At 36.0% G+C, this 19,085-nt stretch overlaps 1 long non-coding RNA gene across 1 annotated transcript in view; it reads left to right on the top strand.

Moving 5' to 3' along the window:
• LOC140845325 (uncharacterized) overlaps positions 1-18,403 on the top strand; it is a 379,465-nt gene extending 361,062 nt beyond the window's left edge. The window contains exon 5 of the long non-coding RNA XR_012124097.1: positions 18,059-18,403. This is a non-coding gene — a long non-coding RNA (uncharacterized lncRNA). The remainder of the gene's footprint in view (positions 1-18,058) is intronic.
• Positions 18,404-19,085: the final 682 nt, after the last annotated feature.

Here is a 19,085-nt window from a genome sequence, read left to right as displayed (position 1 = left end):
AAGTGTTTGCACCATTTTGCATTCATACCAACAATGAATGATAACTTCTATTGCTCATATCCTCATCAGCATTTGGTTTTATCAGCATTTTAGATCATAATCATTCTAATAAATGTGTAGTGGTATCTCATTGTTATTTTTTTATTTTCTAATATTATATGATGTTAGGCATCTTTTCATATGCTTATTTGCCATCTGTATACTCTCTTTGATGAAGTGTCTGTTCAATCTTTTTCCCATGTTTTAATTGGGTTGTTCATTTTATAATTATTATTTAGTTTTAAGAGTTATTTGTGTATATTGGAAGGCAATTCTTTATCAGATATGTCTCTTGCAACTACTTTTTCCTTGTCTGTAGTTTTCTTCTCAGTCTCTTGACAGTATCTTTACAGAGCAAAAATTTTCAATTTTAATGAAGTGCAACTTACCATTTATTTCTTTCATGGATTTTCTCTTTGCTGTTATCTCTAAAAATCCATTGCCAAACAAACCCAAGTTCATCTAGATTTTATCCTATGTGATCTTCTATGACTTTTACAGTTCCGCCTTTCACATTTGCACCTATGATCCATTATGAATTAATTTTTGTGAAAGGTGTAAGGTCTCTGTCTAGATTCAATTTTTCCCTTCTATATAAAGACTTTAATTTTTAGAGCAGTTTTAGGTCCTCATCAGAATTGAGAGGAAGGTATACTTCCCACTTACCCACTGTCCCCACACATGCATAGTGTCTCACATTATCAACATCCCCCACCAGAATGATATAGTTGTTGCAACTGATGACTCTATATTGATAAATTTATAATCATACAAAGTCTATAGTTTACATTAAAGTCCATTCTTGGTGTTGTACAACTGTGGGTTTGAACAAATGCATATAACATGTATCCATCATTATAATACCATACAGAATATTTTCACTACTCTAAAAATTCTCTGTGTTCTGCCTATTTATTCTTTCCTCCCCACCAACCCCTGGCAACTACTGACATTTTGCTATTTCCATCGTTTTGCCTTTTCCCAAAGGTCATATAACTGGGATCACACCATATGCAGCCTTTCCAGATGGGCTTCCTTCTCCTAGTAATACGTAATCATAGGGCCATGTTTCCAAAAGAGATGTCCCGTTTGTCCCCAGCACACTTGTCTCTCCATGAAATTGACTTTGCTCCTTTGTCAGAGATCAGCTCACTGTATTTTTGTGGGTCTATTTTGGGCTCTATATTATGTTCCACTGATCTTTATATTCTCTCCCCATTGAATTTTATTTTATTTTCTAGAAGGCTATTTCTATAAATTATCATTTTTATTATAAATTTCTAGAATAATAATATGTTCACATCAAAACATTCATGGAATCCCTCTAATGTGCATATTGTGGATTTCTTCATCCAGAACTTAAAGGTATTGAGTAATTAAATGCTAAAACAATTTTTATTGCACACATCTCTATTTTAGACATATAAGAATTGAGAATTGTGCTATTTGCAATAAGTCCAAATGATAGAAATTACAGCTTAGTTTTAGCTCTATAAAATAAATATGACATCATTGAACTCACGCACTGGTTATCTATTTAGAGAAAAAAATAGATTCTTTTCTTGTACCTTCCTCTAAATTAAATTCCAGATTGATTAAATATAACAAATGAAACCAGAAAATGGCTTTTTAAAAGTATAAGAAAATATATGTCTGATCTCATGCTGAGGAAAATCTTGCTAAGAATTTCAGCAAAGGAAAGATTGATAGATTTGGCTATACAAAAATTTTATTACCCTGAACTAAAAAGGAAAAGACATCATAAACAAATGGCAAATGTTTACCATATATGTAAATCAAAAGCTTTACATTCTTATTCTATGAAAGTTTTAAAAAATCAATAAAAAAAAGTTAAACACTCATTAGAAAAATGAAAGCTAGACCCAAGCAAGGAACATAATAAGTAGTAATGGCAAATAAAACTATGGAACAAGTATTTAATCACAAAAAAACACACATTAAACAATAATAAAATATCTTAGTTTACTTTTCATATTGGAATTTTTTATTCTAACACCAAATGTTGGCAAGATTGCATAGAAGTTTAATGAACATTAACTTTCAACCAGGAAATTTCACGTATGTCTGGTAAGATTGTACATGGTTACCAAAACAAAAACAAAATCTCATGTAGTATTATTTAATTACCTATTTTACACTACATTATTTTACTAAAGTCAACAATGGCTATATTTTTTAAGAATGTGCTTGTATTTTTTGAATCCTAGATTTAAGGTTCTTTGATTAAGACATGAACAACATGCATTGCGTATCATATATTAGTCCTAAAATTCATCTAATTTAACTTACTTTGTAATAAAGTAATACTAAGTTGGATTTCTACATTGTTATTTGTTTAGTTCCCCTATTAGCAGAACAGAATAGGGCAATGAAGAACTCATCATGTTTCTTTAACATCTCACTACACTGATAGATAGTGACCACATTAGAGGGGGTGAGGATTTAATAATATGGATAACTATTGAACCACTCTGTTGTATATTTGTAACCAACATAAGATTGTTTATCAATGATATGTTAATTTAAAAAAATCATGTTTCTGTACTTCTCTAATGTTTACTGCTTTAATCATGTCACTTGTGTTTTCTCTTCCTATATAAATGGTTGTACTTTTTGCAATTTCCCAAACTTGTGCCAGAATCTTTGTAGTTAAAGCAGATAAAACAGTATGATACAATCAGATAATCAAAACAAGACAAGGTTATTTAAGAGAAAAATAGAAAGCTGTAATGTGAAACTTGTTAAAAAATTTTCTAAGAGGACCAAGAATATGTGCAGCAGACAGTGAAGATGTGTTTACTAGAAATCCTACAGGGGGCCCTGTAATTTCTGTCTTCATTGTGAAAGCCAGTCAGTCTTCACACAATTTTTAGAACAAAAGCCACTTCTATCTGAGACCCAAAATATGCCTAGGTCATGACCAATAGTATATTCAAAGCATAAGTCATATCAGGAAGGGTTTTATGGTACTGGGAGCCCTCTAGATAGAACAGTGTTAAAATGAGCTTCTATTAAGAAAAGCATAACAACAGTGCATTAGGAGCAGGAATTATACATGTATGTAAGTTTGTCTTCTTCCACAGAAAATTTGAGGGAACTACATTTACCATTCATTAAGCTATTATTTATTGAGCATAGATTATATGTGCAGTAGTGTTCTAGGTGCTTGGAAATATCAATGAAGCAAACACAAATATGCCCTGTTGACTTCAAATTATAGAAAAGGAATAAAAACTGTCTATATAGCAAATTGTTTTTAGCATATAAGATTTTGACCTAATTGTTTTTCCATTTTTCTGAAAATGTGGTATTTGTTTTTCTTAGATTTTAATTTTCTTTCAATGTTTTAATAAATTCCATGAGAATGTTGTAATCCATTCAACATTATAGTTTGTAGGTAGAAATAGATCTGTGCTTTGAAATGGTATGAGAGATTATAACTGATAATAACATTTAGTATCATAGATATGATTTTTCCAGTAATACTACTGTTTAGAAACTAAATTTTCAGAGGTGATGTCACCAGAATGGCAAAAAACAACACACAGCTGTCCACAAACAAATATGGCTCTGGGATTGCTCAGGAGTCCACTTAAGAAACTTCAGGGACACAGTGGAACGAAAAACTTGAGAAGAACCACACGAACAGGGAAGAAAGAATGGCTCCGTTGTTCCTGCAGAGCCCCCATCCCCAGGCCAGCTCTGCTCGGTGACAAGAGGGAACTCCCCAGCCAGAAAGAGTTCCTCTCACCAGGAAGGGGAGCAGGGAGACAGCAGCTAGCTGCTCTTGCCTTTTGGGGTACTGCATGATGGACCCTCTTTGGTTTCACACCAACCAGACACGGGCAAAGCTGAGATATATGGGGGTGGCCGGGAACAAGGAAGAGAAGAGCAGGGCTGCCAGTGTCAGCCACAGCGCACACGACCACAGCGCCCAGGTGCCTGTTCGGAGGAGGGCTATGCAGCTTTACTGCTGAAGAAACCGATGGCTGCCACAGCAACCGTAGATCCCCTGCAGTGTAGACCAGTTTTCATCCCACAGATGCTCACATTCCCATGGGCCAGCCTCCTGAGTCTTTCCCTGCTGCCTTTCTCTCCCACCTCACCTGAGCCAGGATCTGCACAGGCAGCCGGTGCATTCCTCTGTGGCTGCATGAGTGCAAGACGCCAGCCTAGACACTGGTGGCTATTCCCCACTGCTGTGTGCGCATTTAGATCTAGATCCTCCAGCTGTGTGTCTGCACAGTGCAGACCTGATACCTGTTACTGGGTCTACAGCCATGTGCATGCCTATGGCAAGATCCTGCAGCCATGAAATGCACATCAACAGCCAGGACCCCTGAAATTGCTTGTGGGCTTGGATTAGATCCTCCTTCCTCTCACTGGCCTGCAGCACTGGCTCAGCTGCAACTATTCCTACCAGCCATGCACCTACATGCGTGCAGTCCAATGCCCTTCACTGGCCTCCACTGCCATGAGCATGCCTGTACATGCCTAGATCTAGGGCCACAAAGGCTGCTTACGGGCCTAGCTTCAGTCTTGTCTACTACTGTCACTGGCCTGCTCTGCTGGGTTTGCTTGCAATTGTGCCTTTTAGCTCTTCACCTACATCCTGCTGGCTCAACTTCTGTCACCAGCCCTTACTTTTTGTGCACAACCATGGAAATACCCTGCAGCTAAAGGAGTGTATCCTGATGTCAGCATACCCGTAGCTGGCTTTGGCATTTGCTTCCAGCCATGACACCTACCAATGTGCCAATGTGTGTGTGTACAACGAGCCCCAGGAACTATATAGGTACTATATAGATGATGTGTCCATACGACTAACTCTGACCTCCACCACTGCCTGCTCTGCTGCCTGGCTGAAGGGCATGGAGGTGCAGCTGAGGACTCCCATGTCCCTTGCAGACACTGCAGGACTGCTACAGCACTGTCCAAGGACCACACAGTTGTTGATGCTGTAGATTCAGTAGCCTGAACCAAAGAGTCATCACATACCCCTGCTGCCTCCCTGACCTGGAGGGCCCACTTGCACCCACAGTTCTATCCTGTACTACTAGACTCAAGGTTACGGTATGCTCCAGTGTGCCACTGTTCAAAGATGAAGTTCTTTCCTTACCAGAGTCAGTCCATCATATCTAGAAGATGTGCTTACTTCATCACATGTGCAGACACCTACCCAAGATTACAAGAATCACGAAGAATCAGGGAAACATGACTCCACCAAAGGAATAGTAAACTTCCAATAACTGATCTTATTGGATCAGAAATGGATATACATGAATTGCCTGACAAAGAATTCAAAATAATTGTTCTGAAGATACTCAGAGAGTTACAAGAGAACCCAAATACATAGCATATGAAAGTATCATATACCATGATCAAGTAGAATTTTTCCCTGGGATACAGGGATGGTTCAATGTAAGTAAATCAGTAAGTGAGTGTGGAACACCACGTTCATAGAATAAAATACAAAAATCATATAATCATTGCAGCAAATGCAGAAAAGAACTTGACAAAGTTCAGCAAACTTTCCTGAAAAAAACTCTTAACAAATTGGGCATAGAAGGAACATACCACAACACAGTAAAGATGATTTGTGACAAACCCGCAGCTAACATCATACTCACTTGTGGGAGGCTGAAAACTTTCATTTTAAGATCAAGACAAAAATGTCTATTGTCACCACTCCTATTCCACCTAGTACTAGAAATGCTAGCCAGAAGAATTATGCAAAAAAGAGAAATGCAAGTTATCCAAATCAGAAAGAAACAAGTAAAATCATCCCTTTTGCTGAATATATGATCCTGTATAAAGAAGACCCTAAATATTCTACAAAAAAAAATGTTATAACTAATCAACAAATTCAGTAAAGCCGTGGGACAAAAAATCAACACACAAAATCTGTTGCACTTCGATATTCTAACAGTGAATTATCTGAAAAAGAAATAAAGATAACAATCCTATTTAAATGCCATCAAAGACAGTAATATACTTAGGAATAAATTTAGCCAAGGAGGTGAAAGATCTGTACAGTGAAACATACAAAACATTGATGAAAGAAATTGAAGAAGGGACAGATAAATGGAATGTGTCCTGTGTTCATGGATCAGAAGAATTAATATTGTCAAAATGTCCATACAAAATATCCAAAGCCATCTGTGGATTCAATGCAATGCCTATCAAAATTCCAATGTCATTTTTCAAAGAAAAAAATCCTAAAATAACATATGGAACCACAATATCCAGAAAAGCCAAGCAATCTTGAGAAAGAATAAAGGTGGAAGCCTCACACTTCTGATTTGAAGCCATATTACAAAACAATAGTAGGCAGAACAATATGGTACTGTCATAAAAACAGACTCATAAACCAGTGGGACAAAACAGAGAACCAGATAAAAAACCCATGCATATGCGTTCAACTAGTATTTGACAAGGGGGCCCAGAATGTCTGATTGGGGAAAGGACAGTCTTCTCAAAAAATAGTGCTTATTTAAAACTGGATATTCATATGCAAAGGATCGAAACTGGTCCCACCTTACACCTCTCACAAAAAAGTTAATTCCCAATGGATTAAAGGCTTAAAGAAAAGAGCAGACACTATGAAACTCCTAGAAAAAGTTGTAGGGAAAAAGCTCCTTGTCGTCAATCTCAAAAATGAGTTTTTGGATATTTTGCCAAGGAAACATAAGAAAAGCAAAAATACGCAAGTAGGACTACTAAAAAGCTGTACAAAGGAAACATTCAACAAAAGGAAAAGGCACTCTACAGAGTAGGGGAAAATATTTTCGAAACATATGCCTAATAAGGGGTTACTGACCAAAATATACAGGAAACTCATACAGTTCAATGGAGAAAAATATATCCTGTTAAAAAATGGGCAGAGGGCTTGATTAGATATAGTCCTAAAGAACACATACAAAAGCCACCAAGTGCACAAAAGGGTGCTCGGCGTCACTAATCATCAGGGAAGTGTGAATCAAAACCACAGTGAGGTGTCACCGCACACCCCTTAGAATGGCTGTCATATCAAAAAGCAAGAGATAATAAATGCTGATGAGGATGAGGAGAAGAGGTAACCCATATACATCGTTGGTAGAAACGTAAATTGGTGGGGTCACCATGGAAAACAGTATAGAGGTTCCTCAAAAAATTAAAAAATATAACTACCATATGTTCCTGTGACCTCATGTGTGGGTATATGTACAAAGAAAATAAAACACTATGTTGAAGAGAAATCTGTAAACCCCCCCCCCCGTTCACTACAGCACTATTTACAAATGCCAAGGCATAGAAACAACATAAGTGTCCATCAATAGATGAATGGATTAAGAGAATATATATATATATATATATATATATATATATATATATATATATATGTAAATCAGCCATAAAATTATGAAGTCTGCTATTTAGGGCAACATGGATGAACCTTGATGAAAATAAGCTAAGTGAAATAAGCCGTACAGATACTGGATAGGGAAAGACAAATACTACATGATCTCACTTAAATGTGAAGTCCAAAACATTGACAGCAGAGAAACAGAGTGTATAGTGGTGGTTTCCAGGAACTGTGGGGTGAGGAATATGGGGAGATGTTGGTCAAAGGATATGAACATTCAATTAAAATATAAGTAAGTTCTGTGGATCTAATGTACAGCACAGTGATTATATTTAGCAATGCTGTTATAAATTTTAAAGTTGTTATGATAGTAGAGCTTTAATTTTTTCAACATAACAACAGTAACAATAACAAAATGGTAATTGTTTAAGGTGAAGGATGTATTAACTAACCTTATTATGGTAGACCTTTAATAATATAAATGTGTCTTAGATCATCACCTTGTAAACCTTAAATTTGCATAATGTTATATGTTAATTATATCTTAATAAAGCTAGAAAAAAGAGCTTGAGCTTCTCAGAGAGTTCCTGGTAATACGTAAACACATTATATACATATCAAAACAAAATAAAAAAAACTTTTCTATTGATCCCTGACAGTCTGGATATTTAGGATATAAGAATAAAATGATTTATATTCCACCAACCACAAAGAATTAAATCTCTGATGTACTCAGTGACAGATAATTTTCATTTAGTGTACATATTCTGGGAAACTACACATCACATTTGAATCTACTAAAGTATTTTTTTGGGGAGAAAGGAAGTGGCAGAGTACAGGTACTGCACTCCCTTTAAGAAAGGAAGATTTAAATTATAATTATTAAGGTGTGAAAACTATCAAGATACGGTATCTTATTTTAATAGTGTGTTTCCAAGTGCCAGCTATTATTCTTTACAACTATTATCCACTTAATCCTTAACACAGCACTATTAGTTCCACATGTTTGTTATTATTGGGCCACTTATTCATGTTTGTTATTATAAGGCACAAAGAGTAACTCAGCCAGGATCATGCAGGATTCACCCCCAGAATGACTGCTTCAAATCCTCCATGTATGATTGTTACCCGTCATGGTATGCTCTGTTTCTTCTAATTCCATAATCTAGCTTGAGAGTATCATATCATTCTATTTAATTGTCACTGTGTTTAGTTCACTATCTCTTGCATATAACTTTGATGGGGGAAATGAATTTATAAGGGATGAAATACAAGTTCAAAAATGTGGAGATTTTTGTCAGGAAGTCCTGTTTTAAAAACAAAAATAAGTACAAGGATGAAGATGAGACTCCCAGAGTGGCTCAAATAGTGACTGTTCACCATCTGGCTATTCTGTCAATGAAATAACACTGAAAATCCTCACAGGAAGCAAACTAATGTTTTTGTGTCTGTCATAAAAATGGTCTCTTTAGAAACCAAAGAATTGGAATCACTTAGTGACAGGGAAATTCTGACAGTCTACGTTTGTCATTGGTGTGAATTTACCACTTTATAAAGCAAGGCTATCCTCTCATCTGTACGCTCAGTATTGGCTGTATCACTACAAGAAATTTTTTAGTTATTGAAAATATCTGAAGAATAGACTCAAAAACGATTACTGACACTGTATTGCCTGCTCTTGGTATGGCCTGTAGTTAACAGTGAGCACATATACCTTATTTGTGTGTTTCTACGACCTCCCACCTAAGGGAAACCACAGCTTGTTTCTTATTACAACTCTGTATTTCTCTATTTATTAAACCACCCTGTCTCAATTTTAATGTTGTGATTATATCATAGTGTTCTATCTACCTTAACTACATAGTTCCTGATATCACTTGGAGAAACAGAAATTACAGTATAATTATTTGGTTTAGAAGACAAAAGCCCACCAGGGAATTTTATTAAGGAATTTAAAGTTAAAGATGTGGAGAAATATGGTTATTTCATCTTAAAGGAGTTAGTTAAATCGTGGTTAAAGAGCAATACAAAACAATTATATTAACTCAGGCAAAAAGGTTAGTGAAATCACTACCCCAAAACAGAGCTGGTGCAGCGCCGTTACTGAATCAGTACTGCGCTGTGGGACCTACCAAGCAGCGTCCTTTACCTGCCCTGCTTGAGTCCACTTTCTACCTCAGCAGCTGAGGCTGAATTTAGCTGCTACATAGAATCTAGAACCAAGTGTGTGTTTTGTGTGTGTGTCTCTGTATGTGTGTATAAAATGGAAATCATAATGGACCCTGTAAGTAATACATGATTCTAAATTGTATCCCAATTCCTTCCTTTTTTTAATTATATGAAAGTTTTTGTATTTAGTAAACAAAAACAGCAAAAATCTAGTTTTCCATAAACCAGCTGCCTACAGATGCCACAGATTTATACAGGGAGGGACAAAGATCTATAGCTAAATAATCTGATTTATTGGCACTAAAGCAATTTATTTGATTCCAAAATACAATTAAATTTCTAGTGAGAGGGACAGCAATTTGAAGGAGTATATACCCCTTTGAACTCAAAAATAAAGTCTCAAAAGGCTTATTCCACCCTTATTGCTTTTTAGGTGTTTTTTTTTTTACCTCATTCCTGTTACTTTTGTCTATTTAAAGGAGTGAAGCAAAGAGGTTATAGGAAATGGTGCTTCCCTCTAAGTGGGGACCCTCTGTCCTCTTACTGCAAAAACCAGTCCTCTTGAGAAAAATTTAAAAGGCCAATTGTCCTCAGCAACAGAATATAAAATATCCCATGTACTATAGTTTTGTTCTTAATGCATATAGTACTCACTAAATCTTGTGAAATATAGATTTAAACTAATGGTATTACCCCAACAGACTAAACATATACTTGGACTGACAATTTAGGACATTGTATTACATTTCTTACCACAGAAGAATTTGCTTTGATATGCTAATTATAAAATACATGAATATATGGGAATAAGCCAAAAATATTAATAAATAAAACACAAGATGCAATTTTCATAATTACAAGCTGTACTAAATAGTATAGCAAGATTTAAGGTGCTGTGTTGATTGTTACTTTATGATAAATTCATGCCCTTCAGTTGTCTTTTAGGTAGCATAAATACAAGTTACTGCAGGGTAAATTCTTTAAGGTCTTTTAGAGACAATAAAACTGTATATCTTTTGCTTCTTAGACAACATTTCAGAAAGGATTTGAAAAAATATGTTTTCTTGTAGAATCATAACTGTCTTATTAGATTTGACAGTTTCTTGTTAGATTCTTCGAATGAATGAGAAAAAGTGGATTTGAGGCCAGAGTGGTACCAGGGAGGCTTTTGAGAAGGTTCTGGGGAAAAGAAGACAAGAGCTTGGACCACAGCCCTGACAGTGAGCATCCTGTGGTGGTGGTTTTGGATGCGAGAATCCTCCCTGAGGTGGTCCTGGGTACCACTGGTATACAGGAGGAGCGCCCATGGGGTCCAGCACAGTCCCCCATCCTAGCAGAAATCCTGCACCTCCTTCCTCCGTGAACTTTCCATAGGAATACAAATTATTTAATATTTTCTGTAGTCCAATTAGCAGTGATATCAACACATAAATTATATATAATCCTCACCCAGCAATCTCCACTTTGAAATTTATCCCAGGAAATAAATTAAGGAAGTATAAGAAGTAAAAATGACACAAAAACCTGTAATGATAGGCCTAACCCAGGACTGGTGCTCTCAGTTTCTCTGTCATCTTGTAGAACAGGGATGGCTCTTGTCTGTCGTCTGATCGTTACTTTGTTACCGCTATGTAACTGCATATGAGTGACGTCTGGTTGCTTATTTTTAAAAGTTGTGGAAAAGAAAGTAAGATAGTTCCAGTGGCATAGTAAGAAATTACATTCAGAACCCAGATTTATATTCACAGTCAGGTGACATGGACTACTAAAGACATTATAAAAGGTTATTACAAAAGGTGATTATCACAGAGCTTCAGAATTACCCGGATGGAGGTTGAAATATTGGAAAGCCTCACTTAGGGTTTCCCACAACTGTGCAGAAATTCAGTCTCAGCAACTTGAAACTAATCACCACTGACCTAAGCTTCTCTCTCATGAGAATCCTGAAAAGCAGAAGTCCTGATTGATTACCCCAAGCCTGCTTTTTTATTAAAATGAATCTTTCCAATTGTTACTTATAAAAGACTTATTTGTCAAGAGTGTTTATTTTTCCCAAGGAACATAAAAACACTCTTCTGTAGTATTATATCAGGAATACGTGAAAATGTTAAAAACTAAAAATAAACATAACAGTAGTAGCATGTTTAAAAATATGAAAATTATGATCATGATAGATATGAAAATGATGACAACAATATCAGTTAATATTTATTGAACACTCATGGTACGATTATACAAAGGTACTCTTTTAAGGGTTTTATGTAGAATAACACTGAATCCTTATGACAAGTCCTTGAGTTTAGTACTGTAGTCATCCCTGTTTGAGTGTTTGAGACTAGATTTGATTCCATGTAGCCTGAATTTATTAAAGGAGTTCACATATGTATTCAGTATATATACAAGTGTGTGTGTATATATAAATATATATCATGCATGTATTTACATATAATGAATACACACGTACACACACACAAACATTGAAACTCAGTTTTATTACATGCTGACTCTTCAAATAATGGAGATTGGAAATGAAACGATGATTTAGCCCCCGACGATTGTTCCAGACATGAATATTGGATCCTCTGGTTATTGCCAGACTGGTATTTTCTACCTCACTCTTCTCAGACTGAATCGTTTGCCCAAACTCCAGATCATTGACTTTGACCTTAAAGTCCAGTCTAGTCATTATCCATTAATTTCCAAATATGAACACCGATACTCCTACTTGACTTCAAAGTATTGAGAAAAAAGGATCTAGGGTTTGATGCTCCAGACCGTGACTCCCTGCCTGAGACCACACAGGGCATGCTGACTCTGGGGACGCCTAGATAACACACAGATTCTTTTTTCTAGTTCTGTAAGTCCACATTCTTTAAAATACTTGGTTCAGGCTGTCCTGTGCAACTGTGTATCTATTAAAGAAGTGTATATAAATAGTTCCTTCTGTTATTGGCCAAAAGACACGTGAAAAGATGCTCAACATCACTAATCATCAGGCAAATGAAAATCAAAATTACAATGTAATATCACCTTACACCAATCAAAATGGTTAATACCAACAAGAAAAGAAATACAAGTGTTGACAAGGATATAGAGAAAAGGGAACCCTTGTACACTTCTAGTAAGATTGCAAGTCTGTGCAGCCGGTGTGGAAATCAGTATGGAGGTTTCTCAAAAAGATCAACATAGAAAAAACATATGACCCAGCAATCTCACTTCTGGGAATTTACCCAAAGAAAACAAAATCACTAATCTGAAGAGATATTTGCAATCCCATGTTTATCACAGCCTTATATACAAAATATGGGAACAACCTAAATGTCCATCAAAAGATGAATAGATAAAAAAGAGGTGATATATATACACAATGGAATATTATTCAGCCATAAAAATGAAAATTGCCGTTTATTACAACACAGATGGAATTAGAGGCTGTTATGCTAAGTGAAACAAGCCAGATGGGGAGAAGCAAATACCATGTGATTTCACTTATATGTGGAATCTGAGAAATAAGACAGATGAACAAACAAAACAGAAAGAGTCATAAACACATGGAGCAGATGGTAGACCATGTGGTGGGAGGCAGATGAAACAGGTGAAGGGATAAAAAACTTCATGGGAACTCCTGATATCTTGATCTGGGTAAGGGTTATATGATTGTATATACATGTCCAAGGAGGGAGGGAGGAAGGAGGAAGGAAGGAAGGAAGGAAGGAAGGAAGGAAGGAAGGAAGGAAGGAAGGAAGGAAGGAAGGAAGGAAGGAAGGAGGAAGGAAGGAAGGAGGGAAGGAAGGAAGGAGGGAAGGAGGGAAGGAAGGAAGGAAGGAAGGAGGGAAGGAGGGAAGGAAGGAAGGAAGGAGGAAGGAAGGAAGGAGGGAAGGAAGGAGGGAAGGAGGGAAGGAGGAAGGAAGGAAGGAGGGAAGGAAGGAGGGAAGGAAGGAAGGAAGGAAGGAAGGAAGGAAGGAAGGAAGGAAGGAAGGAAGGAAGGAAGGAGGAAGGGGAAGAAAGAATGTCGCTTATCTCCAGAATGGGTAACATGAGCATGCTTACTTCTTGGATCTTTTTTAAGATTGAATCAACTGACCAACTAACCAAACAACAAAACAAGTTTAATTTCCCTGTTGGTGTCTATTTGTATGTTGTCTGTTCCCAGTACCGACCCATGTCTACATGATGGACATGCAGTCCTCTCTCATTGTTTGTATCTGTGTTAGAGCACTTACTGTGCTCTATTTTTAAGTGTTATTTTTTAATTTTTCTCTTGGATTATACTCTTTGCTCTCTTAAGGAAAAATTCAATGTATAGAGTTGTGCTCACTTCTTGGCTCCAAGATCCATTATCCAATCCATCCTAAGTGAGAGTAAATTCACTTTGGTATTGAATCTACTAAGGGGACATTATTTAAAGTAATTAATTTATGCCACATGTATGAAGTATCAGGCCTTGGATAAATAGAGAATATGATTTACATTTTTGAGAAAAATTATATAGTTGAATTTGGTGGGTCAGTTTCATGTTCATTTTCATTTTTATATTATTTACTAAAAATATTTCTCACAGAAAAGTTGAGATGATAACAGCAATATCATTAGATCAGAGTCATAATGTTGACTGTGAGACATCAGTATTAGATTTAATTTCTAAAATGGGAATTAATATCTTGGGGATCAAATGAGATGACTTCAATTTTTTTTATATTGAAATATGGTTGATATACAATATTATATTGGTTTCAAGTATGCAACACAGTGATCCATTAACTGTGTATATGATTGCTACCACAACTAGTGTAGGTACTGTCAACACAGAAGGATATTACAGAATGAAAGATGACATGTTTGGAAATGTTTACCCCCAAGAAAAGGTTTCAGTAAATATAAGTTAATTTTAAACTTATTATGCCTAAAATGCCAATAACCACTGTAAAGATATTCTAGTATGTTAAATGAGTTATTTTGGAGAGTAAATATTATTATCACCATCATCGTTGCAATGATAATAACAACGTGAGTATTTAGTGAGGATTTTCTATGTACTATAAATGGCTTCTGATATTTTTATAGTATCTCTAATCTTCTTGACTTGCAAGATAGGTGTAATTCTTTCCTTCAACAGATGAGCAGATGAGGAAACTGAGGCTTAAAGAGGATGGCTTGAGCAGCCCCACACAACCAGTACATGACAGACTAAAATAGAATTCCAAGCCATAGGTCCTCATCTGGAATCACAATGTAACTAGAATCGTAATAACACAGATTAGTTTTTTTTGTTGTTGTTCTTACAAATGTAATGGTTTGCTCAAACATATGTGGATAAAGGGCAAGCAATCGGGGAGTACTTCTCCATCTGCCCTTTGGAATTCTGCATCCTCAAGGGGTCCAACCATTCTCTGAAAAGATACTCATCCCTTGCCAGGGGCTCAGCTTGTGTACTTAGCATATAGGAACTGCTTGGCACAGGAGTCACCCAGCTGGACTCGAAGGGACAACCATGCTTAAGAACACAGGTTACTTAAGAATTAACTTCTCCACTGTCTTACAGCTTATTTTTAATAAAGAGTCCTACTGAAATATGATCTTGGCCTTTGACTTCCTGTGCTGTCAACACAACAGGACTGCTTTAATATTTTAACCACCAACCTTTAGTTTGCTAAGGTCAATACTGGCTACTATACCTGGTACAGATTTATGTAAGCCTTCTCCTGACATTTATGTGATAGTTATTATAGAAAAATGCCTTTATAATCCTCAGAAAAAACCTCCATAGCTTTCTATCACCATTATTTCAGGGAAAATTTAATCTTCCAGAATTTCATTCCTGACTTTATGATGCATAAGAAACATTAATTTCTCTATCTTCTGGGTTCATATGTATAAACTTTAAATATTACTGTCCTGAAGCTTTCCTAAATGAGATAATATATGCAGAATACCAGCAGAATGCTTCATCTACATGCACCAGCTCATTGCATATACACCTGCCTATTTTCACCTAGCTAAGATGAATCAACGTTTGGAGAAGATAAGGGCAATAAAAGACTGTGTGACAGATTGTGTATATGCATATTTTTAATGCATATTAATTTTATATGTGTAACACATCAATCTTATACATCCATTTTTCCTAAGGAAAAATTAGAAATAAATAGTTTAAGTTTAACATGAAGTGAAGATATACATAGAGAAATGTCCCTTAAAAGAGAAGGCTTATTAAAACTAGGTCTTGTCTTATCCGTCTCTTAGGGTTTGGGAATCAGGCATAGCTTCACTTTATACCTTTTAACTACATCCACTTAATTTCTCTATTAAATACTTTTGCTCCATTTGACCCAGGGGCTCTTAACCCTTATTTCAGTTCTTTCCACTTTAAATGGAGAATAATATCACCTGTCTTACCCCTCAGAGGGTTGTTGTAAGGAGCAAAATGTAAATGAATGAAAGTGAAAGAGCATTAACAAGCTGAAAATGTTGAAATAAATATATGAGAATCATTCTGTTAGAAGCTACCTTGAGTGTATAGTTCCTTTAATCACAGATCTCAGGGTCCAAAAATCCAACGCAGAGGTTGTTATGTGTGTCACACAAACGTATGTTTGCCTCTTGTGCTGGGCATTTGTTAGAATACTTTCGTTGGTCTTCCTTGATGTGAGGCCGAGTGAAAAGCAGACTATGAACAGAAGGACGTATTTGACTTCTAGACCTGACCCCTAAAAACCTCCTATGTAGACTTCTCTTTTTTTTTGAATTGTTTTTGTTTTCCTTTCAAAATGCTGCAGTGGAACAAGCTGCAAGGTGACCCTGGGCACCCTTTGTTCAATGTGGCAAAGTCTTTGTCTGAATGTTTCCATGAATGATTACAGGGAAGGATGATGCATCATTGACAAATGAGGAAAAAACTAAATTTCTGTTGTATAAAAGCCAATATAAAGATTTGGGTCGAATAGCATAGCCAAAATAAACCTAACCAAGATAGAAATTTAATCATGTCAGTAAGAATTATCTTTCATATATTTTGGTTCAATTAAGAAGTCCTTCCAATAAATACTTGAAAATTAAAACATGTGCTGAAATCAAAGTAGGGCATTTATTGCTAATAACAAAGCCATGCAAATATTTCTCAGTACTCATATATGGAAACTTACAGACCTGAATAATGCCTAATGTGAATAATGCTCATAAAGTTTTACAATATTATTGTGATGATTATTTTTCACATTTTATGTAAAGTGTTCATTATATTACCAGACTCATAGTTAATATTCATTAAATAACAGCTTAATATAAATAGGAATCATTGGGTTTTTCAAGCCTTTTATAGGAGGTACTGACAATATTAGCTTACTACTAATAAAAATTACTAAGTGCTTGGCATATTCTTAGAGCTTTACAAGCGTTTTCTCATTTAATTCACATCCCAATCCTCAGAATAAATACTATTATTACTCCCATTTACAGATGGTTAAACTGAGGAGCTAAGAGGTTAAGCAACTTGTCCAAAGTCATACACACTATTGGTCACTATAAACTAGGTTTTACTGCAGTAAATGAACAGGGGCTTGACAAAACAAAAGTTTCTTCCTAAGGTTACAGATTTAAAAGTTTACAGGTGTTCATGCTCACTATTGTTGCTCAGGGACTGTTTGACACCTGCTAGCCCTCTCAAAAGGAAACAAGTATGACAAATCACATGTTGTATCCTAATGCTTCTTCGCAGAAGTGACACATGTTCTTTGCACATTTTGGGGGGAAAAGCATTCACTGGGTCATAGCAACTTTCAAAGAGCACAGTGCAATCCTACCATATACTGAATGGAAGACACATGAATCCTCGTGAACAGCCTTAATACCTAAAGGTAAGTAATAGGGGCAGGACACAAACCCAGACAGCCTGGCTGCAAATATAAGACTTTTAAGCACTAGGCTCTACTCCCTGAATGACAGGGATCTTGCATATAGTGGAATGAGATTCAAGCAAGGAGTCAGTAGATCCCGCCCTCCTGACAGGAACTTGGTAACTTCTTTGTGAATGGATCCCATGGACAAATGACCTCAGCTCACAGGATTTCAGCACTGTCCAAATGCCTTGAGGAGTTAGGGCCTCCGACATCCCTAGTGCCTTTCTGCTCCTGTCAAACATTTTCTAAGGTTACAATTATAAACCTGAGCCTCTTACCAGGAATCCTTCTATTATTGGTCACATTGAATATTAATTACTGAATCTGACCACAACAATCTGCTTCTGATTCATATCCTTCCTTTATAAGGTGACCTTGCTTTTATAAAATGCTTTGCAATCTATCATGTTTTTTCACAGTCCCGTCTTCTACCATATCTACTAGTTTTGAATGTGTGGGAGAAGTAATTTGTAGAGTATCAGCAAATTGCCCCTTATAAGGTTTCACTGTCCTTCATGGCACTTATCACTGATAGGAACTGCTACACAGTAGTTCCCCTTACCCACGATCTTGCTATCTTCCATTTCAGTTATGCCTAGTCAACCATGGCCATGAAGCAGATGATCCTGCACCTGACATAGCATCAGAAGGCCAACAGTAGTCGAGTGCAACTTCACAGTGCCTATGTCATTCACCTCACTTCATCAGGAGGCATTTTATCATCTCACACCATCACAAGGGCGGTGAGTACAGTATAATAAGATTTTGAGAGAAATCACATTCATATAACATTTATTATGGTATATTCTTATAATTCTATCTCATTAGTTATTATTGTTAATCTCTTACTGTGCCAAATTCATAAATTTAACTTTATCATAAGTATGTGTGTATAGCAAAAGCACAATGTATATAGGGTTCACTACTATAGTTTCAGGCATCTACTGGGCGTCCTAGAGCATATCCGCTATAGATAAGGGGTTCTGGTGTACTAGTCATTGCTGATACAGTGGAAATTAACTATTTTGTCACCTTAAAACTTTTAAAAAATACACTTTAATCTGGTGTTATTTAATAGTCTTAATTTAAAATTAAATAGACAATGAAAATAAATGTAACCTTTAAAATTTCATCATTTTGATTTATTTCTTTCTTTGTGAGGGTGTGAGAAAATGAGTTGTGATAAACATGTACTGTTGGTGTAATCCTATAAAGACAAAGGGAACAAAAGAACCAGTGCCTATGAGTCTACTAATACTTTATTCATTTTATTTTGTTTTTATATTCCACAAATAAGTGAAATCATATTATGTTTGTCTTTCTCCACCTTGCTTATTTCAATGAGCATAAAAACCCTATATCCATTCATATTGTGGCTAATGGCAGGATTTTTTTATGGCTAAATAATATTCCATTATGTATATGTATGACATCTTTATCCATTCATGTATTGATGGACACTTAGGTTGCTTCCATATCTTGGCTATTGTAAATAATGCAGCAGTAAACATAGGGGTGTGTCTATCTTTTTGAGTCAGGGATTTTGTTTTCTTCAGGTGAATTCCTAGACATGGAGTTTCTGGGTCATATAGTCTTCCTATTTTTAGTTTTTTGAA

Source organism: Manis javanica, chromosome 13 (assembly GCF_040802235.1).
Source record: "Manis javanica isolate MJ-LG chromosome 13, MJ_LKY, whole genome shotgun sequence".
NCBI lineage: Eukaryota > Metazoa > Chordata > Mammalia > Pholidota > Manidae > Manis > Manis javanica.
Note: the sequence above shows the minus strand (reverse complement) of the source record. Positions and strands in the feature narration are given on the sequence as shown.